Source organism: Culex pipiens, chromosome 2, assembly GCF_016801865.2.
Source record: "Culex pipiens pallens isolate TS chromosome 2, TS_CPP_V2, whole genome shotgun sequence".
NCBI classification, from domain to species: domain Eukaryota; kingdom Metazoa; phylum Arthropoda; class Insecta; order Diptera; family Culicidae; genus Culex; species Culex pipiens.
In genome coordinates, this window is record NC_068938.1 from 154,618,234 (window position 1) to 154,642,859 (window position 24,626).

At 38.8% G+C, this 24,626-nt stretch overlaps 1 protein-coding gene across 1 annotated transcript in view; it reads right to left on the reverse strand.

Annotated features, from left to right (window-relative positions):
- The window catches only part of LOC120426361 (protein embryonic gonad-like), a 170,881-nt gene extending 150,020 nt beyond the window's left edge, over positions 1–20,861 (reverse strand). Inside the window, exon 1 of the mRNA XM_039591121.2 lies at positions 19,706–20,861. The gene's annotated coding sequence lies outside the window, so the exon portion shown is untranslated. The remainder of the gene's footprint in view (positions 1–19,705) is intronic.
- Positions 20,862–24,626: the final 3,765 nt, after the last annotated feature.

A 24,626-nucleotide genomic window follows, 5' to 3' on the forward strand; every position in this document is an offset into this window, starting at 1 on the left:
ATTCAGTGCAGCTTAACGAGCCCATTTCGGGCTGATCATTATGCAAATTGGTAACGAGCGATATCCTGGGAGGTACCGATCGATCGTTGCGCGTAATGAGTCCTTTCTGTGGAGATTCTCGCAGGACTGCGTCGGTAATTACCACCACAACGAGCGCGCGGAGACTTCCCACCGATGCGAGCTTTTGCGTTGAGCTTTTATAGTTTTATTAGGCAGTCAAAGCTGCGCGCGCTGTGTGTGCTCACGATCGTAAAATTTGATTCCAATTTCTGGGGGCCAGGTTTTTTTCGGTTAATTTCTGCGCAAGGGGCCTCTCTTTAAGGATGCCGAGGGGTCCAATAACCGCTGCTGGGGGCTGTCGTTAAGATCGTACGCGAAGATTAATTTCCGATAAAATGAGAAAATGGCAAATTATCGACTCGAAATGCGCTCGAATTGCGGTGATCCCCTCTCCACTGCTTCCCCCCAGCCGGGCCTGGGAACCTTGGGGTGGACTGATAACCAACGCGAGGAAAAAAATCGTGCGGTCGAGCGGTTCTGGTGTTGGTTTTATGGCGTCCAACCGCGAACTGAGCGTCGACAACATTCGCTCCATTTTGGGGCAAAAAAGGGAGGATGTGTAAAATTTTAAGGGTTTAATTGCGCAAGTTATTGCGATTATTAACAGTTAATTTTATTGAGGTTTAATGTGGGCACAGGGTTGTAACAGGAGAAAGGGATAAAGGGAAGGGTTATTCGTGTGATTATCCTGGATCAACTGAAATAACAGAATAGTAACATAATTTGTATAATCCAAAATAACTGATTAACGTTACTAGGGTTAAAAAATACAAATAAAAGCAAGTAATCAAACTAGTAGATAAATTGGTTATCTAGTTCCCAAGAACATGAGGACTATGAATGAAAATAAAGTGCAAACCTTTTCCAAATTTGATAGATTGACATTTTCTTATGTTGACATTACCTGGAACAGAATAAAATGAAATTAATAACACTTATTTAAATAATTCGAGGATAGATGATGGAATGATTGATAGACATTTTTAATAGATTAGTCAAACTAGTATGAATACGGTGAGCAACATGGGAGATAAACATATTTCGTTATTTGAATTTTCTAAATTTACTAAAAAATTTAGATTTGTTTATATTTGTTATGTTCTTGTTAATTGAATATTTTTTTTTTCATTTTTCAATTTCTTGAATTTCTTGAATTTCTTGAATTTCTTAAATTTCTTGAATTTTTTGAATTTCTTGAGTTTCTTGAATTTCTTGAATTTCTTGAATTTCTTGAATTTCTTGAATTTCTTGAATTTCTTGAATTTCTTGAATTTCTTGAATTTCTTGAATTTCTTGAATTTCTTGAATTTCTTGAATTTCTTGAATTTCTTGAATTTCTTGAATTTTTTGAATTTCTTGAATTTCTTGAATTTCTTGAATTTCCTGAATTTCCTGAATTTCTTGAATTTCTTGAATTTCTTGAATTTCTTGAATTTCTTGAATTTCTTGAATTTCTTGAATTTCTTGAATTTCTTGAATTTCTTGAATTTCTTGAATTTCTTGAATTTCTTGAATTTCTTGAATTTCTTGAATTTCTTGAATTTTCTTGAATTCCTTGAATTTCTTGAATTTCTTGAATTTCTTGAATTCCTTGAATTTCTTGAATTTCTTGAATTTCTTGAATTTCTTGAATTTCTTGAATTTCTTGAATTTCTTGAATTTCTTGAATTTCTTGAATTTCTTGAATTTCTTGAATTTCTTGAATTTCTTGAATTTCTTGAATTTCTAATTTCATGATTTTTTTTTAATTTCTAAAATTTCCTAAATTTTTCATATTTGTTTTAAGTTTTTTAAATGTTTTAGAATTTTCGATTTTCTTTTATTTCTTTTTTTTAATTAATGAAAATTTCATACTTTTATTTTTATTTTAGAATCCTTTTTATTTTTTTTATTTTTTTTCTATTTTTTCATGAAAATTTTTGGAGTTTTTTGAAGTTTTGAATTTTACTAATAAGGCGCCTTTTGCTTGTTACGATTATAGACACTAACACCGTTACTCTCCAGAGACCTTGTATCTAGTATCCTATCATTTTTCAATGGCCTGATAGCCGTGCGTGTTAAGGCGCAGTCTTTTCCATTTCTGCTGGGTTTAAATCCAATAGTTTTGAATTCTTATTTTGTACGAATAAATTGTTCTTCTTGGAAAAATCGTCAATTTTAAAACATTCAAATCTATACCAAAAGGATTGTTACAACTCGTCGTCGTCGTGCTATCTTTTCGCACCCACCATTTCGACGTTTCGAGAAAAACCTTGAATAAACAAAAACGAAAGCCGCAATGTAAACAAATACAAACACGTTTTGTTTGGCTGACCATTATATGCATTGTCCCGGAGTTTTGTTGAAGTTGGTTGCCAGAGTCCCGAGTTATAATTACAAATATTTACGGTAGTCTAACCTGTACGTGCGTCAAACGCGTTCTGACCTGAAATCTCTTTGGCCAGTTATCGCACTTAGCTCAATTTTCAGGAAGTGACAAGATTGCAAGAAGTTTTCTCGGATTTCGTTGAATATATCAGGATTCTCAGGAATCGAATTTTGGGGATCTGTGAAGGTCAAAAGGTGAGGCATTAAGAGCTGCACAAAATGGCGTTCTTAACTCAATTTTGCTTAAAATGCACGTACGACAAGTTAGCACGGCGACAAACTAATCAAAACAGGCAAGGTTTCTAACTCATATCAACCTGTAAATTTGCACAGTGTGGTCAAGCGTTCATTGTCTCAACCTTACAACTATTCAAACGTCGAAGATTCCATTGACTAGTATTATGCTAATCCAACGCCGACGTCGCCATCCAAACGACATCTTTCATTTCCGACGGCCCTTGACGCCACATATCACCAACCAAACTAGGCTCACCTAGGCCAATCCGTGTTTTTTCCAAACAGTCCAAACGGCGGACAACCCGGCTGTTGTCTGGTACCGTATTGAAATTAATAGTGCTACCATTTGCGCACGACCGGATTGTGTCTATGAAACCTGAAACCATCGCCCGGCGGCCAAACGAATTATCATTCCCGGCGATTCTTGTGTCAAACCAAGACGGAAGAAATGGCACCGCGGCGTCGATTCTTGCCATTCAGTCAAGAACATGACCGCTGTTTATGATAATTTGCTCTCGCGGGTAACATCTCCCGGTTGATCCTTCTCGAATCAACACAGCGCTGAACCTGACCGCGATGGCCATGGTGATGGTCTTGGAAACCGGTAGCAAAATCCAGTAGCGCTCGAGCAGGTCGTCGTCGTCGCGGAGGAGAAAATTATATTCAAATATATTTGTTATAAAAACATGATCACGAAAACGACGACGGCAGAACCAGACGGAGAAGTTGCGACGTGTTCATACGGGGTCCTTCGAACGGTATTGTTCAAGGTAGAGAATCTTCCCTGAAGCTGTGTACGACCTGTTGCTGCGCGCGTCTCCGAAGGAGAGAGGGGGCCCGGAGGACAAAACATGAGCCCACATGATGTTCACCAGCTTGTAGTGGCTTCTGGTTCTTCGTGCTGGAAGAACCCCCAACGACCGTGGTGGATGTCACTCTATACCTCATCCCCGGCTAAGCCACCGTGCGCGCAATTATGACGACCGTATGTAATATCTGGACCAATATCATAACTCTCAATTAATCGCGAAATTATGCAACCAGTTGCGATGCAAATGTAAAAATATATGTAATCGTTTTTTCATTGTCTGCCCCCCATGCCTTGGTCCTCCCTTGGTGCAGGTCTGGTACTGGGTTTGAATTGGAAGTGGCGCTACAAGCTCCGCCCTTGGACGTGACGTGAGAGGGGGCATCACGGGAGGTACATGTTCCGCGCAGCCTACGTGCGGCGGAGTTGTTTCGTCGATTGAGATGGACATGAATCCGGCGGAGGTTGGAGTAATTGTACGGCACGATTTGGCTTCGACGAGGAGGGCACATGTGTGTGTGGACTAGTTTATTGAAATTGTGGCGGTTTTGTAGATCGTCTGGTGCCCTTAGAGGAGGGTGACTCCCGAGGGGGATGTTCCGCAGACGTGACATTTGGAAAATATGTGTGAAATTGTCAAGAATGTGGAACCTGCTGGGCGTTTTGGAATTGAGGGAATGTTGGAGGGCTGTAGTTGTTTCGTGAAGGAATGAATGAAGAATAATGTGTTAGTTGTTTCAGAGAAGTGGAGTATGCGCTGAAGTTGGAGGCAGAGTTCATGAAATAGAGTATTTATTGAGGGTTTGAGTCGGCAAATTTTCAAAAACTTTTCATGGGAGTAGTTGTTGAAGCCGGATTTTACGGCGGTAGAGTCGAAACTTCTTCGAGGTCTGTGACTATGACTCATTGTTTCCTCAGTCTAATTTGATTTTCATCTTAAATGGTTTGGTATAAAACTCCTTGATAAAAAGCATCTTAAATGTGCAAATTGCTATAGAAAATCTGCAGCAAACTTTCGAGGAGTTGGCGCCAGAGTCAGAGTAAGAGAGTTGAATTTCTTAAATTTCTTGAATTTCTTGAATTTCTTGAATTTTTTGAATTTCTTGAATTTCTTGAATTTCTTGAACTTCTTGAATTTCTTGAATTTCTTGAATTTCTTAAATTTCTTGAAGTTCTTAAATTTCTTAAATTTCTTAAATTTCTTGAATTTCTTGAATTTCTTGAATTTCTTGAATTTCTTGAATTTCTTGAATTTCTTGAATTTCTTGAATTTCTTGAATTTCTTGAATTTCTTAAATTTCTTAAATTTCTTGAATTTCTTGAATTTCTTGAATTTCTTGAATTGCTTGAATTGCTTGAATTTCTTGAATTTCTTGAATTTCTTGAATTTCTTGAATTTCTTGAATTTCTTGAATTTCTTGAACTTCTTGAATTTCTTGAATTTCTTGAATTTCTTGAATTTCTTGAATTTCTTGAATTTCTTGAATTTTTTGAATTTCTTGAATTTCTTGAATTTTTTGAATTTCTTGAATTTCTTGAATTTCTTGAATTTCTTGAATTTTGAATTTCTTGAATTTCTTGAATTTCTTGAATTTCTTGAATTTCTTGAATTTCTTGAATTTCGTGAATTTCTTGAATTTCTTGAATTTCTTGAATTTCTTGAATTTCTTGAATTTCTTGAATTTCTTGAATTTCTTGAATTTCTTGAATTTCTTGAATTTCTTGAATTTCTTGAATTTCTTGAATTTCTTGAATTTCTTGAATTTCTTGAATTTCTGGAATTTCTTGAATTTCTTGAATTTCTTGAATTTCTTGAATTTCTTGAATTTCTTGAATTTCTTGAATTTCTTGAATTTCTTGAATTTCTTGAATTTCTTGAATTTCTTGAATTTCTTGAATTTCTTGAATTTCTTGAATTTCTTGAATTTCTTGAATTTTTAGAATTTCTTGAATTTTATGAATTTCTTGAATTTTTTGAATTTCTTGAATTCAGAGCAAGAGAGTCAGAGTAAGAGAGTCAGAGTAAGAGAGTCAGAGTAAGAGAGTCAGAGTAAGAGAGTCAGAGTAAGAGAGTCAGAGTCAGAGTCAAAGTCAGAGTCAGAGTCAGAGTCAGAGTCAGAGTCAGAGTCAGAGTCAGAGTCAGAGTCAGAGTCAGAGTCAGAGTCAGAGTCAGAGTCAGAGTAATCCAACTTCTCAGTCCTGTTCAACTCACGCGCACGCGCCTGCATTCCCACCTAATTCGCCACCTGGTCACCATGCCGCGGACAGCTCACGCTCCTAATTCCCACCCTAATCGCATCAATTATCGAGTCAACACCTTCACCAGTCCCGGCAGCCAACCATAAATAAAGACCGCCCCTCCACCGGATCGGTTGTCGCCTTTCTAACTTGTTGCAAAAAAATAGCCACTCTACCGTGCTCCGGATTCCGTGATCGTGGCGGTGGCCCGGTAATTTATCATCACTTTTGCGCTATTTAATGCGCCCCTCTACCAACTTGCCAACATTGTGTTCCGACGACGACGTTGAAGAAAGAGGCCCAGGCTTTGGAACAGCCATGTGAAACATAAACGCAAATAAATTAATGCAAAATAGACGAAGTCAGCGAGCAGAAGTCGCGGCGAAGTCACGCGGGGAAAGGGAGAAATTGTAGGAAACACACGCAATACCTTGAGGAGGAGGTACGCAAGAAGGTACGGAGGCCTAGGGGATAATTAATAATTGTAATTTAATCTGTATTAAGTATAGGCTTTTATTGAAATTACACGACGCTCTGCGCCGACAGCGCCCTGCTCCAATATTTGCATAAGCCGGTTCACATGGAGTGCGTACCTCCAGGACCGCTGCATCTGATCGTATCGCGAGATCACTTCTCGTATTTCAAACTATGGCGCAGGTTCAGCGTGCGCTAAAGGGTGCAATTTCTCGGCGATCTGCATCTCACCTCGATGATCTAGGCTGCCTCAAGCTATGCCGAGGTTGGTAGACACTAGTCCACCGTGTGCTAACAAATCAATTGAACCCCGATGGTAGGCGCAAGATACGCACTCCGGGAGATTCTCCTTTTACTCTAGCAGCAGCAAATGAGAGTGCGATGAAGATGTTTGAGCGCTGGCAGCGCTGGAGATAATGACTATGTTTCCAGATCAATAGAACAAGCATGTTCACGCCTCTGGTTTTTGTGTGGTGTGGACTGCAAGAGTTGCATAAGAAGGCGAAGTGCACAACCGAGATCGCGCACACCTGATCGTGTGGAGTACCTTGGTAATGGAGTGCGGTGCAGCGTCGTAATGGTTTCATTAGGAACGCAGCTAGGGGTGGTTGGTGCGAGTTAATGTAAGGCTTGGGAGTAATTGCAGACAGGACTGGGACAGCTAGCGATTGCTGAGTTGTGGGGGGATTGATGGAGTTTGCCGCGAGGTAGCTGATCACTTTAGAGTTCGAAGGTTAATGGTGTGATAAAAGTTAGATTGGAGTATGCTACTGGGATCAACGTTTGTAAAAGCATTCCATGGGTCGTGCCTTCCTAGCCTGTAGAATTAAAACTGATTTTTGATTGAACATGCTCAAACTTACTCAATTTCAACGAATCGTCATTGAAGCTAACTTTACGCTGTAGGGCTGGCTTTAGATTCTGACTCTGACTCTGACTCTGACTCTGACTCTGACTCTGACTCTGACTCTGACTCTGACTCTGACTCTGACTCTGACTCTGACTCTGACTCTGACTCTGACTCTGACTCTGACTCTGACTCTGACTCTGACTCTGACTCTGACTCTGACTCTGACTCTGACTCTGACTCTGACTCTGACTCTGACTCTGACTCTGACTCTGACTCTGACTCTGACTCTGACTCTGAAGAGTTAGAGACTTTGTTAGGCTCGACAACATTGTATGGGAGTTGTTCCTGGAGTACAAGTTAGTGAGAACGTCCATTTTTAAGACCTGGAGTCACAGTCCAACTCCACAACCCTAATTTGAAGGATTTATACCTGGGTTCCTTTAAATTAATAAGAAGTTTTTATAGTTACGTTTAATCAGCAACAGTTCAAATCCCAATTTCAAGACATCTCGTACCATCAAACGACCTCTGTACGACCCTCATCAAACCCAATCCCAGCCGACCCTTCCGAGATCGAAGGTCCCGCCACAGGCCAATCAAATTCGCATACTAGAATGTAGTTTTATCGCTCAATTTCGACCCGGCATGCATAGGCATTAGCTTCAGGTCTCCGACTTAACTCAACTCTCGTAAAAGCTGCACCAGCAATGATGGGAGATTGATGGGAACTGGCAAAGGTTGTGGTGGTGGGGATGTTGCGTACCGCCAAAGACCTTCTTTTCCCTTTAACACTTGCCACAGCGATGAGGATCCAGGGTCGTGATTGCATGCAGCGCACAGATAAATCTAATCTGCTGGCGCTAAATTACCCGCTTTTAGACAAGCCGCCCTGGCGAAGCTCAAGCGTTGACGAGACTGCGACTCGTCTTCAAGCTGTGTAGAAGGGAAGAAGGTAAAATTATGCTTTTCAGCGTGCGATGATGGTTTTTAGCTAGTTATTTCGATGATTTTTATGGTGCACTATAAAATATTGCTTTCTGAGTAGGTCTACGCGCCAAAGTGAATGAATGGAGGAGGTATGCTGAATGGTTCGTTTTCTCTCGTTTGAACGATCCTTCACCACTGGTGGAGCAAATGATGGTGATTGCGGAAAAATTAAGATGTTTGGAATACCACCCCCTTTCTGGGCTAGGTTGGAAATTACAAGTGGTGCACTTACAAAGTAACCATTCGCCGACTGCTACCGGTTGAAAACTGTTTGATTGGATGGTATGCAAATTGAAAAACTGGATCGCAATCGGAAATAATGGGCAACGATTTCAGGAGGAGTTTAAAAAACAAAGCAATTGAAATTAAAAGAAAATCAAGCAAAAAAAGAATTTGACTCACTTCTTTAAACGAATACAAATGTTGTGCATTTTAGTTATTCAAAGTCTGCCCGGGTATCATAGTAATATTACAGACCTCGCAGGGACTCACAATCCGGAGGTCACCGGTTCGAATCCCACGGCTGGTGCCCCAAAAAGTGTAGATGAAAGGAAGAATGTAGTGAATGGTATTAGCAATCTAGGCCGAAAGCTATAAAATCAACTTAATTTTTCTTTTCACTTTTGGAACAATATTTCTTAATAATGAAAATAGTTTAAAAAAATTAATAAATATATTTCCCAGACAGTATTCCACGACGATTATGATCTACCAACCAAACACAACACATCTACTAGAGAAAAATGCGACATTGCTCGCAAATGCTCCAAACCAAGCTCTTTCTCTCACCACCATCAGCAACAAGCCCGAGTGTGCGCGTGCTCTCTCCAGCCCAGCAGCGCAGGAGTTTCATGCTACACGACCGTCGATGTCTCTCGTCGTCGTCGTGCGCGCCAGAGCCGATGGGCGGAGTTTGGCCAAAGGAAAGTGCTGTGGGTTGCCGATTCCATTTCTCCCACCACCGCCAACGACGACGATGACGATGACGAACGACGAGAGTGTTAGATTGTGATCTAGTTTTAGTGACTAACTGGAGCAGGTGTGGGATTTATTGGGCAAGTTGCGTGAGAATTACAGGTGACGAACCTTAAAGTTTAAGATTTCGTTTTTTTTTTATCTATTCCATAAAATCAACTTTGCCAAATTGATATTTTAATCATAAAATAAATCGATTTTCTCATGCCACTATCGATTCCCATCTGATCAATGACGTCTGTCAACCGATCCTAATGTCACCGTAGATCACCACTCAGCGTAACCTGCAATTTTCCTTTCAAAGAACCGCCTTTTCGCGCTTCATTGATCGCTCGCTCTCCCTCTCACTACCGAGTGCGTTCGTCTAACGCTCTCGTGCGCGATAAATTTCGCTGATTAGCGCCGCGACGACGACGCAGTGAAAGAGAATGTGACGCTCATCACATTCGTCTCTAATCGGTGGTGATAAATCTGCAAGGCTGCGACTGTGTGCGAACGAAACCGATCGCTCTTCGTTGCTGCTCTGCTTTCAAAAGTGTAAATGTCACCGCGAGAGAGAATCTGTCTCACGACATTTTGATCTTGTTACGCGCGCGAGATAGCTGTGAGCTGTCGCTGAACGGTAAAAAGTGTGTTTTTTTTAAATAATGTATTATTTTTAATTTTAAAATATTTTGAAAAATACATTATTATTATTTTGTATTTTCATATTTTTGCGACTTATTTTTTGCTGTGCGCAACAGACCAGGTGGATGCTGGCAAGTGCTCTTTGAAGGAATTTGATTTTTTGAAAGTTGAACAAGATCAGCTGCCGTTGTCCTGGTGCGATCGAGTCAGGTTGTACTTCAGCGTGCTCAGGTGGAGATTTGACTGAAGTCTGCTCTATGTTGCGTTGGATGCTGTTGGGAATATGCGGGCTTTTGCGATGTAAGAAGGTAGAAGTTTGATCGTGCACCTGAGATATCTAACAGACGGTGAAGTTTGCAAGATGTTAGACTTGGAATTGGAGCAAACTGATCGCAAAGTGGTGATTCTCTGATGATGATGATGATACCCTTTTCAGCCTAAATGTCATCACTCCCATTAAATTTTAAATATTATATTACTACTCAGCAATCATCTGTTTTGTTTAGATTTTTTATATTTTTCGATTTGGCAGAAGCTGAGGTCAAAACAAGCCATATTCCATAACTGGTTTCACCATATGAGTCTCTATACAAATTTGGAGGCTGTTCAGTGTCCATAAAAAAATACTATGAAAACCTTCGAAAATCTGCAACATGGATAAGGATTTTCTGATCGTTTTCTTTTTTTTTTTTTTTTTTTTTTTTTTTTTGACAGTTGCAGATTATAATTAGGACTGTTCTGAAAAATTGGCGCGCGGAAAAAATGCCATTTTCAATAACTTTTTATCACAAAGAAAAGATTTTTGACCATTTTTTAATTGATATGATTTAGTAGAATCTATGACATTTCCCCGAAACCCATATTACCGAAGGGACATTTCCCCGAATGCCACTTCCCCGAAAAGACACTTCCCCTAATAGTCATTTCCCCGAATTCCATTTACCCGAATTTCCCATTTCCCCTAATCGTCCACATTCCCGAATGCCATTTTCCCGAATGGGCCACAATCCCGAATGCCACTTACCCGATTAGTCATATCCCTGAATAGTCATTTCCCTGAACGCCATTTCCCCGAACGCGGTCAAGCCGAAATGCCCGGTGCCCCGGAGCGCGCGCGCTCCTGGGCACCGGGCATTTCGGCTTGACCGCGTTCGGGGAAATCGCATTTTACAGTCGACTCTCTGCTTGTCAATATCCAAGGGACCGTCGAGGAAGAGAATCATCAGATTACAGAACGATGCAAAATGAAGACTCGATTGAAAATATTTTTTTCTTGATACCCAGCTATGGGAGAGAATCATGGCAATGTCCATCAAACAAAAACACACAAATTTCAAACACCCTTTAAAGCTTCGTTTCGCCAAGCAAAATGTCTGTGCAAGCCATGAAAACTGAAATTATTGACAACCGGAAGAGATTTTTAAAGCAAACAGGGACTGAAGAATTCATCGATAGATGGAGAATTATTGATATCTAGAAGATCGACAGCCAGAGAGTCGACTCTATAAGAAAAAAAAAATGATGGCACTTTTTATCACATCAAACTACATATAATATTTCTTGAAAGGTTCGTATTGGCCTTGAATGATCAACTTTCTTTTTGGCTTCACTCAGAACAGACGTAGCATTTTAGGGGGGAAGTGGTGTTGGAAGGTTTGGTACTATTCATTCAAATACAATGAATATTGTTACAGACTTTTTTTTTATATATTCTCAAAACAAATACCTTTTTCTTATAGACATGATAATAATAATGCAATAGAAGTTTTGTTATTTTTTATGATTCAAAAACATACCGTGCGGTTTTCGTAGTACCCCGTATCAGTAGAACCCAGTTCACACTGATCATTTTATTCACATTGCTGGTTTGGGATTTGGCGAAAAGTATAATCAACAAAAATTTGTACCAGCCTTATGTAACTATTTGTTCGATTTTTTGCATTTTTGAACAAAATTCGAAAAAAAAATCCTTGCAAATTTCTCAAAAACAACATCTAATCATGCGGTTGAACACAAATGTTAATTGAACAACAAAAAATTTAGTAATTGGGTCCTAAAATTAAGCTTAAATTTGTGATATTATTGTTCACAAGAAAAATAAGCTTTACTAAGTACAATGACCCTTTGAACGATCGCAAAGGATTTAAAATGGATTTTTAATTCAATTTCTAAAAATTCACTTCACGGCCCTTCTTGGCAGAAAAGCTCCTACTTGACAGCTCGATCCAGGGGGGCCATAGTTGATCCATCGAAAAAATGTTGTCTTGTCAATAACTTTTTTTTTTGCATAAAAATGAAAAAAAAAGTTATCAGAAATGGTTTTTAATCGTGTTTCTTACCGTTGTTCATAAAAATTGACAAAGGGCTTTACTACCCAATTTACAACATTTAATCAACAGCATACCCGAAAAAGCTGTTTGTTCGGAAAATTGAGAAAGAAAATAACTGTTAGTCATGGAAAAAGGCTTTAGCGAAAATGATGATTAGGGGATATGCAAATTCGGGTAATTTTAAATTTAAATAAACGGCAATTGGCGTAAGTGTCACTTCGGGGAAATGGCATTCGGGGAAATGGCCGATTAGGGGAAATGGCATTCGGGGATATAGCCGATTAGGGGAAATGATATTCGGGGAAATGGCATTCGGGGATGTGGATGATTAGGGGAAGTGGTATTCGGGGATGTGACCAATTAGGGGAAATGATTTTCGGGGAAATGGCATTCGGGGAAATGTCATTCGGGGAAATGAGCTAGACCCGATTTAGTAGAATATATGACGGACGTGTTTAAGTTTTTTTTTAATAGTAATTTTTGGAAAGTATCGGGATACTGAATACTAGACAATTCTGAAATGAAAACTTTCAAATAAAATTAAAGTAAATTTTGAAATTTGCAGAAAACTTTGCTAAACCATACCTTCTAAAATTGTGCTTTTTCAGGATAAGTCATCCTTTACACTTTTAAATCATTTGATTCTTAAGATACTTTAATTAAAAATTAAAAATTTCTGCTTGACAATATGAACGAGTTGTGGCGCTATAACCACGGCAAATAGTGTCCAAGGCATTTGTGGAAATACAATGTCCCATCCCCGAGGGTCCCGGAGCACCAAAACTTCTGAGCATGGTGGCTTCCAACGATTTGTTGCCTTAACAAACAGGAACGTGAGCGGGAGAACCCCACGTTTCTTCCTCCCCTGTAGATTCAGAATTGTGTTGTTGTTTGAACATTCATGCTCAAACTTAATCTAATTCAACGAGTCATCTTTGCTGTTAACTTTATGTAGTTGGCCTGGCCGCTTTAACGTTTGTGATGTTTCAATGCAATCTTTTGCAATGGGGCACTGCAAATGTTAATATAAACAAGAGGATGCTAGGCGTTAATCAACCTAAGGCATTTTCCAACATGCCCTCGAATGACTGCCTGCGCTAGGGTTAGATTAGATTAGATTAGATCAGATTAAAAATTTCTGTTTGAAAATATGAACAAGGCAAAAAATCAAGTGGTGCCAAAACAGATAAGGTTTACCGAATTGGCTTTATCATGTTTTATTGACAAAAAAAATAATGATTAGGTGGGTAATTCTCCGCCAGCTCACACAGCAGTTGCCCCGACCCCTCTTCGATTTGCGTGAAACTTTGTCCTAAGGAATAACTTTTCTCCCTGATCACGAATCCGAGGTCCGTTTTTTGATAACAAAACTTTTTTCCGTTTTTTAAATAACAAAACTTTTTTTCGTAAAATTGCGATAACTCGTGAAGGATATAACCAAACCTCTTATGTTTATAAAACATTTTTTTTTGTTATTATCTGCTCTACAATCGGGCGTCTAATTTTACATAAAAGTCCCTTTGACACCAAATTTCTATCTAATCACCGTTTCAGGCTGCAAATAATTGAAAACACCTCTTTTTTAGCATGTTCAAAAATGGAAAGGGTCGTACCACCCCTTCGTCACGAGATATCAAAAAAAGGATTATCGGATTCGTGATCAGGGACAAAAGTTACCCCTTAGGACAAAGTTTCACGCAAATCGAAGAGGGGTCGGGGCAACTTTTCCCGATTTCGTGTGAGTTGGCGGAGAATTACCCTATTGTATGTTTAAAAAATATAATAATGGTATAAGTTTTCAGGTACAGCTTAAGTGGAAATACAAGAGGAAATCTTGGATTTCTTGAGCATCCTACAAAGAATTCAATAGAACTGCAATGTGCAAATCACTTCCGTACAAGTTCACACCGGTGAGTCACGTGATCTCCGCAGTGCATCGCTTCGCGCAATCAAGAACATCATCTACGCAGGGGGAATTCCATCAGCGCGCTGGTCGCACAGGTCACCACCGGGAATGCTACGTCCAACTCTCCACACACTCTCCAGAGTCAGTGTGTCGGAAGACCCGCGCTTGCTCGCATGGACCTGTTTGATTGATGGCGAGCAAAAATCCTGGCATGCGGCGCTTGTTCTTCGCTTAGTCAAAGCCACACGCCATCTGCCGCCGCCGTCCTGGCATTAGGTCAGTGCTGCTAATTTGAGTGCGTGAACGTCGGCGGAATACTGATCAACGCGGCCGCCAATTCGGTGTGAGGCGCTTGCTCGCCCGGGGGGTCAGTCCTGGGGGCGGATGGATGGTTTGATTTGTGGCCGCAGTCATCTAGTTGATCGCCAGTGGTAGGTACCTGCGGCCGCGACTGGACGAGTGCAGTACGATGGTGAAATAAATTAACCTTTTGCAGTCGGTGCAATTTGTTAGGAACGAGCGCGTTTGTGTGCATTTGTGTGACTCGGTTAATTAAGAATTTTTTGTTTGATTTACGCGAGCATGTGGTGGAAATTATGTAAATAGACAGTCTTAGAACTTCAGACGCCATTTGGAATTTTCCAATAATTGATCACGGCCTGAATAAACTGATTAAAAAAAATTCAAATCCTATTCTAGAATTTTTACCAAACGTTTAAATCTCGAATTCATCTAAATGAATCTCTCGCAAACGCCTAATTCAGTCACACTAGGTGAAAAACCTCCGACTGTAATATGAAACTGACCTGTTAAAAGCTCCAAAAATCCCCAAAACTTCGCCCATTTCCCAGAGGTGCGTTCGGCGAGGTCACCACTCCAACGAAACTCCAAATCAATACAATTTTACGACCCCCAGCTAGCCCCAATGAGGAAATTAAAACGGCCCCAGAAAACAACACCATTTAACATGTTAACAGCAAAGACAAACACGCATCACTTCGCGCCCGAACAGTTTCCCGAATGTCATTTCCCACGATCAACCGACACCGACATATCGGCGGTGGTGACTCTGAGCTCCGTCGCCGATGACAACGAACCAATTCGTGTCGTCTGAAGAGATCTAGATCTGGGAGCACGGCTGCGACGATGACGGAGAGACGACCAAACGGGTGACCTGGTCATTAGTCATTTGTTAATTTACACTTTTTATCATCGGTTTTGGGGGATCGTAAAAATAGTGGTTGAAGCACGGAAAAAATATTCACGTTTTCATGAATTTTTGTTCATGATATCGTGAATATTCACGTTCACAAGATATTCTTGAGATTTACATAAATCATTATCGTTCAAACCTTCGTAATAAAAATGTGCGACTAAAATGTGTTTAATTCTTCACACTTTTGACAGCCGAAAATTTTCCGTGCACATTCCGCAGTCGTGTGCCATACTGGACCAACGTTGATCTTCGACCATTTTTTCGAAATCGATTTTTATCGCGCGTACCCTGCGTCGGAGAAAACGGTCCTTTAGTAGATTTTATGCCGCAAAAATTAGCATCTTGACAGCCGGGATTGTCTTTGGCCGCCCAGGGCAGATCCGATACCGCAGGCAGCGATGACCAACCGCGAAGACGACTCTCGCGATCGCAATATGGGCTTATTTTTACGATATTGATTTTGCGTTCGAGCGGGCGGTTTTTATTTGCGTTTTGCGGCATAAAACAAAGAGTTCCCCGGGTTTCCAGTCCCAGTGAAGGGTGGCATCGGAGAACGCTTTGATTTTGTGCCGCCACCATCAAAGCTGCGATACGGTGAACTAAAGTGTAGCAGATAGTTGAGAATTTTAGCACCGATTTTTATTGGTGAACAGATTGTCAACATTTCGCGGGAATTTTGCAGCGGTAATCTGCTGGCTGGCTAACCGGATCAACGAATTAGCGCCGTAGCGAAGGAATTGTGGTTTGAATGGTTTGTTGTTTGATAAGTGCTTTTATTAGATTTTTTATTGATACGGCTTGAATAATTTTTTGTGTTAGTCAAACTCGATTCCGAACCCTTGGTTATCCGAAGTTGGATTTTCCGAAGTTTGATTATCCGATTTTTTTTTATTCGGGTTCTGCGACCCAAATTTAGTCCAATTTGAATGACGTATCCCCTATTAAATTATCAAATGCATTTTCTCAATATTTGAATACCGCCATTTTGGCGGCCATCTTGGATTGCAAAATTCTAAATAGCTTTAGAGTAGTCAAAGGGCCATTTTTATAAGCTCGACAATAAAAGTAATACAAAAAAAAACATTTTTTGTATTACCCGGAGATCTGGTTATTTGAAGTGAAATTTGTTCAAGGCCTTGGGATAATCGAGTCTATACTGTACTGGTAAACATTAAAAATATACCATATTTTTAGATTATTCATTGAACAACTAATACCAATGACCCAAATTCAAAACAGTAACACATAAGTAAGTCTTGAAAATCTTTTGAAAAATAAAGTTCATCACCATTTGACTACAAACTTAATATTGTAGAGGACCCAGTTTTCGCCTTTCTAATGGATCTAGACTGTATTTAACGAAATTTAACCAGCTTATAATTGAAAAATATACGTAGGAATTCGAGTTCAATAATTTCTTACACTATAATAAATTTTTATAACAAATTTTTAAGTTGAAAACGTTTTTACAGCAAAATCGCCGCCACTTTTTTTTAATTCGTCTAAAATGGGAAATAAAGAAAAGGTGGGAAATTTTGTATGAAAATACTGAATTTAATCAACTCATTGCTTTAATTAACGTGTGAATTTCATTATAAAACTAACCGCTTACAGTTATTTATACTTTTTAATTGTATTTTTATATAAAACGAAGTGAGCGGGTCGCGAATGATCACAAGATCAAATTTTCATCCAGAGTTAATTTAGTACTGTATTATCTAAGGCCAACAAGAGCCAGTTTTCGTCTACTTCAAAATGATGCGAAAAATAGTGAAATGTGCTTGAAAATGTACTTCAAATATTTTAGGATATTTTGAACAGGGACATGCCAGTACCAAATAATGTTCTAACAATGTGATTATTGTATTATTTGGTAAGTTCAACAGGTACCAGAAGTTTCCCATAGAGGACATTTGTTTAACTATATTGTTTTTTTTTTTAGATTTTTACTGATAGAGATTTGTGTTAACAGAACAATAAGCAGCTTACACTCATTAAAACATAAAGCTCTATAATATTCTGTGGAGAAACATTACAATCCACATTTAAACTTGATAATTAATAAGATGGGCAATATTTTGAAAATACAATTCATTCCAGACCACTCAAATCACAGTAAGTGTGATTATAGTTTCACTTTGTTTATCAAGGATCAAATTTTAATATGAGCTGATTAAAGTTTACAGATAACCAAACAAAATTACATAAGCTAAGATAAGTCTGTTGTAGTTTATGTCTGTCACGCTGAGAAAACAAACCCTTGCATAGATTTTTTTTAAATTTATAATATTTTTGACAGTGAAATCAAACACTTGTTTTATCTTTTTCAGACAATATGTGAGTATCTTCAAGCCAACATTCATATTGATTCTGGGAATGTTGGGAAGGGGGAAGAACAAAAACTTGAAAAAAGCGTTAATTAATCCACCCTTAGGTGGTTGGTACCTTCCTCTCATTTAAAGGGTAATGCTATCCAAACAAACTCGTGGGAAGGTCTTTTAATTAACTATCCAAAGATATGTCGCATGATATATTTGGACAACGTTTTCATCAAAATATCTGAGATCTGGCCTCGAAAAAGTGTATAAATAACACTTAAGTGCATATATCTTTTGATAGGGTTGTCAAATCTTCAATGTTTTGGACGAGTTGGAAAGGTCTTTTGATTACCTGTTCAACGACGGGTTTCATGATAGATCCGGACAACGTTTTCATCATGATATCTGAGATTCGGCTTCCAAAAAGTGCATAAATAACACTTAAGTGCTAATAACTTTTGATAGGTTTGTCAGATCTTCAATGTATTGGTTGCGTTGGAAAGGTCTTTGAAATACCTTTCTAAAAATGTATAACATGCCGGGTTTTCTTACAAAAACCACCCTTTTTACAATCTTCTGGACTTTTGTTAAAATCGTTTTTTAGCATAACTTTTGAAGTACTTAACTGAACTGCATAATTTTTAATAGCGACTTATGGGACCCCAAAACGGATCGAATGACGCCAAAACGGACAAAATTGGTTCACCCAATGTCGAGATAATCGAGTGACAATTTTTTGATCAACATCTCACCACACACACAGACATTTGCTCAGAATTCGATTCTGAGTCGATAGGTATACATGAAGGTGGGTCTAGGAGGTCTAATTGAGAAGTTCAGTTTTCGAGTGATTTTATAGCCTTTCCTCAGTGAGGTGAGGAAGGCAAAAAATCCACCAAACTTATTCCTGATGATGGTTTTTTAATGATTTTTATGATATTTAAAGAAAGTTGATAACTTAATAGAATTTGTTACATAATTATAATTAAATTAAAATATAATCAGGCAGTCAATAATTAACTCAAATTAATTCAAATTAAAGATAATGCTAGAAAAAGTAGTTTATGCAGCAAGTTTCGATTAAAAGATTTCTTCGGAATGAGTCGGTAAACCTCGTTGGATGAATAAGAGAGTTAAAAATTAAAATCTGCAACGATTTTTTTTTCAATTAAATACAACCATTTGAAAAGATTTTTTTGAAACGTTCGTTTCCCCGCTTGAGTGTCATTTTCCATAAACATAAGTGTCAAACCCCAAAAGAGTATCGAAAAAGTTATTTGATGCAAGTGCAGAAAAGGATGCTAAAATAGAAGTTTTTCAGCACAAATCGTGCATTTTAAAAACGAAAAGAAAAAAAAAAACAATTCAGAAAAACATAATTTGAACGAGATTTAAGTCAAACGTTCATGTGTTTAGTCAATTTCTGTTAGGTGTCGAAAAGATAAACTTTAACAATCATTTGAGTGCTTAAAAGTAGAACTTTTCAGCCCTTGTATCGAAAAATACTAACATTTGATTCTGTTATTTTTGGTGAAGAAAAGTAGGCAGTTTCGATATTCGAGAATAACAGGAAAAATAAGAAAACTGGAGTTGCAAAAAGTACTTTTCAGTACTGACATTTTTGGCGATGAAAAGTAGGTCATTATGTCCAGGAACTTTACAACAAGTTTTACAACAGAATTGCAAAAATGTATATTTGATTTTGTACAGTTGATTGGATTTCTTCATACTTTTAAATTAAATTCGATGCTCCGGAGGCTTCGGAAAATATTGGCAAATGAGTTTAAACAGTACAAGCAAAAACTAAGTTTAAATTAATTTCCTTTAATAAACTAACACACGTATGCCCATGGTCATGAAAAATATGGAATTTTTATACCAATATGTAGTAATACATTCAATGTCTGTTCTCAAATCTAGTCAGACTTTAATAATAAGCTTAAATTAAATTAAAATATTGTATCGATTGGATTCAAAATTGCACCAAAATTACTGAAGATGATGCAAAAACAGATTTGCAGCTAATCTTAACGAATTCAAATTTCCGCAACTAGCTCAAACTAACAAGCAAAAAAATCTCACCGTCATCGCATTTATTCCAGCCAGAGCAGCCAATTATTTGGTGTCATCTTGAGGACGACGAATTATTTCCACACCTCATCTCATCTTCAACAACCCCAAAAATGTGCAGTGAACTGTGTGTACAAATTGCCATGCAAGTGCCAAGTTGAGTAATTATTCACACACAAAGTTTTTTGTATCGCACCTTCAACCAACACGATTTTTATAATTTATCGAAAAACGCCACTAACCTTGCTTGCGCTCCACGAGCTCCACCAACAGCAACTTTAACTCAGCAGAAGCGCCCAGGAATCCAGGAAGTGGCAGCTTAGCAAGTCTTTTTTTTTTTGCTCCAAGAGATGTACCAGACACCTCTCGCAAAAACTTGCACACAGTAGACTGAAGATGGTCTGATGGGGTTCCTCGAACCTCCGAAAAAAAATACACTCACACAAGAGTTGCGACGCGTCAAACCCGTTAATTAAACCACGAAGAACTCACTCGGAAATCTCGCACAGGTTGAACTTTTAGGACCAAAAAACGGCAAGTTGACCCGTTGTCTAGAGATCTAGATCGTCGACGGTCTCGAAGGTATCACTTTCTTCCCTTGATGCTCATTAGTGCTCGCAGAGGCACACGAAGACCCACTTGCAGTTCATAAATCCCGCACACGATAATGTTGTTGCTGTTCAGGAGGCCGGTGGTAATCACTTGAAGCTTGTTTCAACATGCAAAAACATCCACTTCTTCAGCGCCGCGCTACGACACGCACTTGTCGCGCTCAAGTCGCCGCCTCTTAAGGCGCAAAACGTGCACTGGTAACGCAACACCACCCCACGTGTAATGCGATTCGCGCGCCGAGCCGTCGGGACTACACGAACTTCCCGGAGGTCTGCACCGAGTCGGTGCCGTTGGCGGTCCACTACAAAGTGACACTAATTCGCTGATAATTAGTCGTTAATCGGCGGCACGACCAGCAAACCTCTCCGGCGGCGCACACACACACGGACGCACACGCGATATCACTTCATTAGCATACGGCAATTTTCTGCACACCTTTCCGTCGGACGGTCTTCGGCCAGCTCAACAAGCTGCTCACCACGCACTGAATCCGTCAACAGCTGTTCTCAAATCCGATCAGCAGCACACTTCAAGGTCACTGGGTGCTCCGAAACAACCCTCCGGACATCCAAAACACTTCCCGCGCACCAGTCCAGCAGCACTTGTTTCAACGGGAGACTTGAACGCGCGAACACCTTCCGGCAAGCGACGAACCGCGCTCTCGTTCTTGCAATCCTGCTCGCGATCCAGATGATCACTCGTAACGACAACAAAACAAACCAACCGAAGCCAACAAACGAGCCGATGAGCCGATGAGTTGAGGTCCGCCGCGGGAGATGTGTCACGGAGAAGAGTCAAATCACGACTGGAGGAATCATATAGGTAAAATCAAGGTAAAACCCATAACATTATTTGTGTTGTGTGCTTCGCATCTTTTTTTGCTGTCGAAGCCCTCAGAGCTGGTTGACTCTCCCGACTGGTGGACCCCTCGTCGGTCGATGACGATGATGATCATTCTCTCGCGCTCTCTCGCGGTGATGTTTGCAGAGAAGATGCTCGCATGGCTTGAGCTTGACGCGCAAGGAGAGCGTGCCTGCGGCACGATTTATGCTACTGCCGCCGCCGCCGATGTCAGGTTTCGGTAAACATGATGATATTGAGGCTGAGAGAGAGAGGAGAAGATGTGCGAGAGAAGAAAACGATATCGGCGAGCGTGTTGCCGTTATCGGATGCGCAGACTTGGTTCTCACGTGGATGCAGTGTCGTTGTTGGTGCGAGATTGTCGACGTAAAGGGGAGGTGACGCAGGGGAAGATGCGTTTTATGGACAGGGATGAAGCAGTGAGATTGTGCAAATATGAAAAAATGCAAAGTTAATTTATTCATGGTTGCATGTCATTTTTAACTTTTCATCTTTTACATGATTTTAAAAACTTTCGAAATTTGCTAAAAGAAATTCAAGGCTTGCAATCCGAAAACTAAAAGGGAAATTAGAAATCTTATCTGGAGTGTAAAGAATAATTTTGGTCGAAAAACATAAAATATTTTGTTTCAGAACTTGCTGCAAAAAAACAACATTAAACATTAAAAACAACATCAAATTTTGACAATCATAAGAATAGTAATGCAATCAACTTGAATCTATATAAACGAAAAGCAAATCAATAAATCCTATTTTTATCCTTGTTGATTGGACTGCTGGTTGTGGCAATAAAGTTTCTTATAGTTAATACTTTGTCAAAACGAGATTTTGTCAGTGTCATATCATCAATTAAGCTCAATTTTTTAAACCTGCGATACATCGGGGAATATTTTTATGGATTTAATTGACTGATTGATTAAAAAATAAAACACTCGGGAAATTTTCTGCTATTTTCTACAATAATAATTTCAAAATTTTAAAATCCAGCCCAGCATTCGAAAATATCAAAAAAAAGTTCGTCTAAATAAAATTGATTCTAAAATTTTGAAATTAAAAAATCTAACCAATAGTTTCCAAGATATAATGAAATGAAAAATTAGGGTTAGTTAATTATAACTAGTTTTTTATAAAGTATTTCCAGAGTTTTACTTGAATCCCCTTGAAATTCTTATATATTCAAAACGGTGCACTTTAAGGAAAGATGTGTTAAGTGATTTTAGATTGCAAATTTGATTTTTCATCTGAATTTTGTTAGAAATTGTTTTGGATTTTTTTGTTTCCATAAGTCATACTTTCATCAATAATTCATAAATATTTTAAGTAAATGATTTTCCACCATCCTTAATTCAAGCGCAATAAATGAATTTTATTTTCATTTTGGAGCATGAAAAGTAAATAAATTGCAAAAACAAACGACTGACACGAGAGGCGCGCGAGCAGAAAAATTAAAATTCAAATCATGGCATGCTGCGATTTTGTTTACTAGAGGCATCTTCTCAGTATCGAGAAATTAAAAGTGAGAGTGTGTGCAACCTCCTGTCTCGTCAGAGGCGCTGGAGCAGAAATCCCACGTTAGAGGAAGGCCATGCCCCGGGGGGCGTAGTGCCAATAGTTTCGTTTTCGTGTGCAACATGGAGTTAAACTTTCTATGAAGTTGCTGTGAAGGTTACCATGACACTTTGAAAAGTTTAACTCCATGTTGCACGCACACACTCTCACTTTTAATTTCTCGATACCACTTTTGATCGGATGAGGGGTCAATGCATATTTCATGTAGCCGGTATCTGTTTACGATTAAATTACATTCTACAAATCAACAAATTGAACGAAAAATGGGATGTTGTCGTATGAATAACTTTTAAAAATGTTGAATATAAGGAAACTTACTAGAAAATTAAAATTTGATTTTAAGGAAGTAAGTAGGAAAAGAAAAACACATAGGTTACATAATGGAGCCAGTGTGACATAGGAGAGAGGGGGGTAATTTTTGGCCGATTTTAGCGTGACATACTTTATGGATGACGTCCAAGGCGGTCACCTTTGGCCCTTTAAAAGTTTCCGAGTTTTATTACAAGGGTTCAGTCAAAAATGATAAAGTTAAATTGCAAGCCGAATTGCCGTTGAGTCAACATTATGTGCTGGATGGAAATACATGCTGTTATCCAAAACTAAAAATACATAATTTGCTACTTTTAATAATTTTATAAAATTCAAAATATTCTTACTACACGCACTATGGACGACCCATCGGTGTGCAAAACTGCCATAAAAACTGGTAGAAAAGTTGCAGCTCTCCAACGCGAGAGGCAGCACCTGTCCTGTCCTGTCCTCGTTTTTTAATCTAAAGTTCCACATATGTGATAACATACACTTTGCTGCGGACACCAAATTTATCCAGTCTCAAGATACAGATTTTGAACCAAACTGCATCAATAACTCAACAGTGATTAGAATGCTTATGTGCAGTAAATTGCTTCCAATCAACTTATGAACCAACAGTCATCGCACATATTCGGAACACTTTTGTGATAATTTGTCTACAGCTTGCCAAATGCATCTTTTCTGGCGACCCTACTATTTTAAGGACCTTTATTTGGACATTCTCTTGCTATTTCACTAGTAAAAGTAGTTCTTTTTTGAACAAAATACTGCATTTCGAGACATTTTTATTCAGAGCATTCAAACACTGCCTCCAAATTGCCTGTTTTATAATTGTAGGATGTTATTGTGCCTCCCACAATTGTGAAACACCTGAATTTAACTGCTATTTTCACAAAAAAAAGTTATCAGACCATTCATAAAACATAACTAAGCTTGAGTTTCGTTGTTTTCAGTGCGTAAAGTCATTATTTTGTAAAAACTCTGTACTCATGGAGAGAACCAAAGTTTGTTTACATCCGTAAGAAAAAAGTGTTTCGAATTTGTGGATTTCAAGGGTCACAGTTTTTCTTCAAAAACTTGATATACAAGTCAAAATTTGCAGTTGTTTGATATAGCAATCGAAAGATCGCAAGAAAAGCTTTCAAATGAAGGTAAAAGCGAATCATTAGGTTCAATTATCATTTTTCTATGATTTTTTGAACATTTGCCGATCTGTAAACTGTTCCGAATATGAGGGATGACTGAACTCATTTTATTTATTCGATCCGGAAACAAGCCACTTCTGCAGTGATTGAATGGTCCATAAACTTGGCACGATCCAGGTTGTTTCTAACTTTGCTGAAGTGATACTAAATTTGCATGAAACCCCAAAAATGGCACCGTCAAAAGACTTAATGGTATTGCAAACCTTCATTGGAATATATAGATCAAGTTTGCAAAAAAAAAAAACAAACAAACCATTGGAATGCTTTGCAGTTTTTCTGCACATGATTTACGATACTTTTTATGAGATTGTTTGTTCGGTGTCCCTGCTTCTGCCTACACTTAACTGCTAGCTAGTCAACTTCAACTAAAACACTCCCAGTGATATACGACTATTTTGATGAAGGCACTTGATATATGATAGGATTTGTTGAAAAGTAAACACTGCTGCTGCTCCTGCTGCTGCCTAAAACCGATAGTTTACCGATCCAAAAACAGCTACTCGCGATTCCTAAGTGCATATTTTGCTAGAAGGCAACCTTCGCGACCGGGCATAACTCGAAAGCGACAATCACGTTTGACCAGACAAGGTACCGTCCTCGGCGA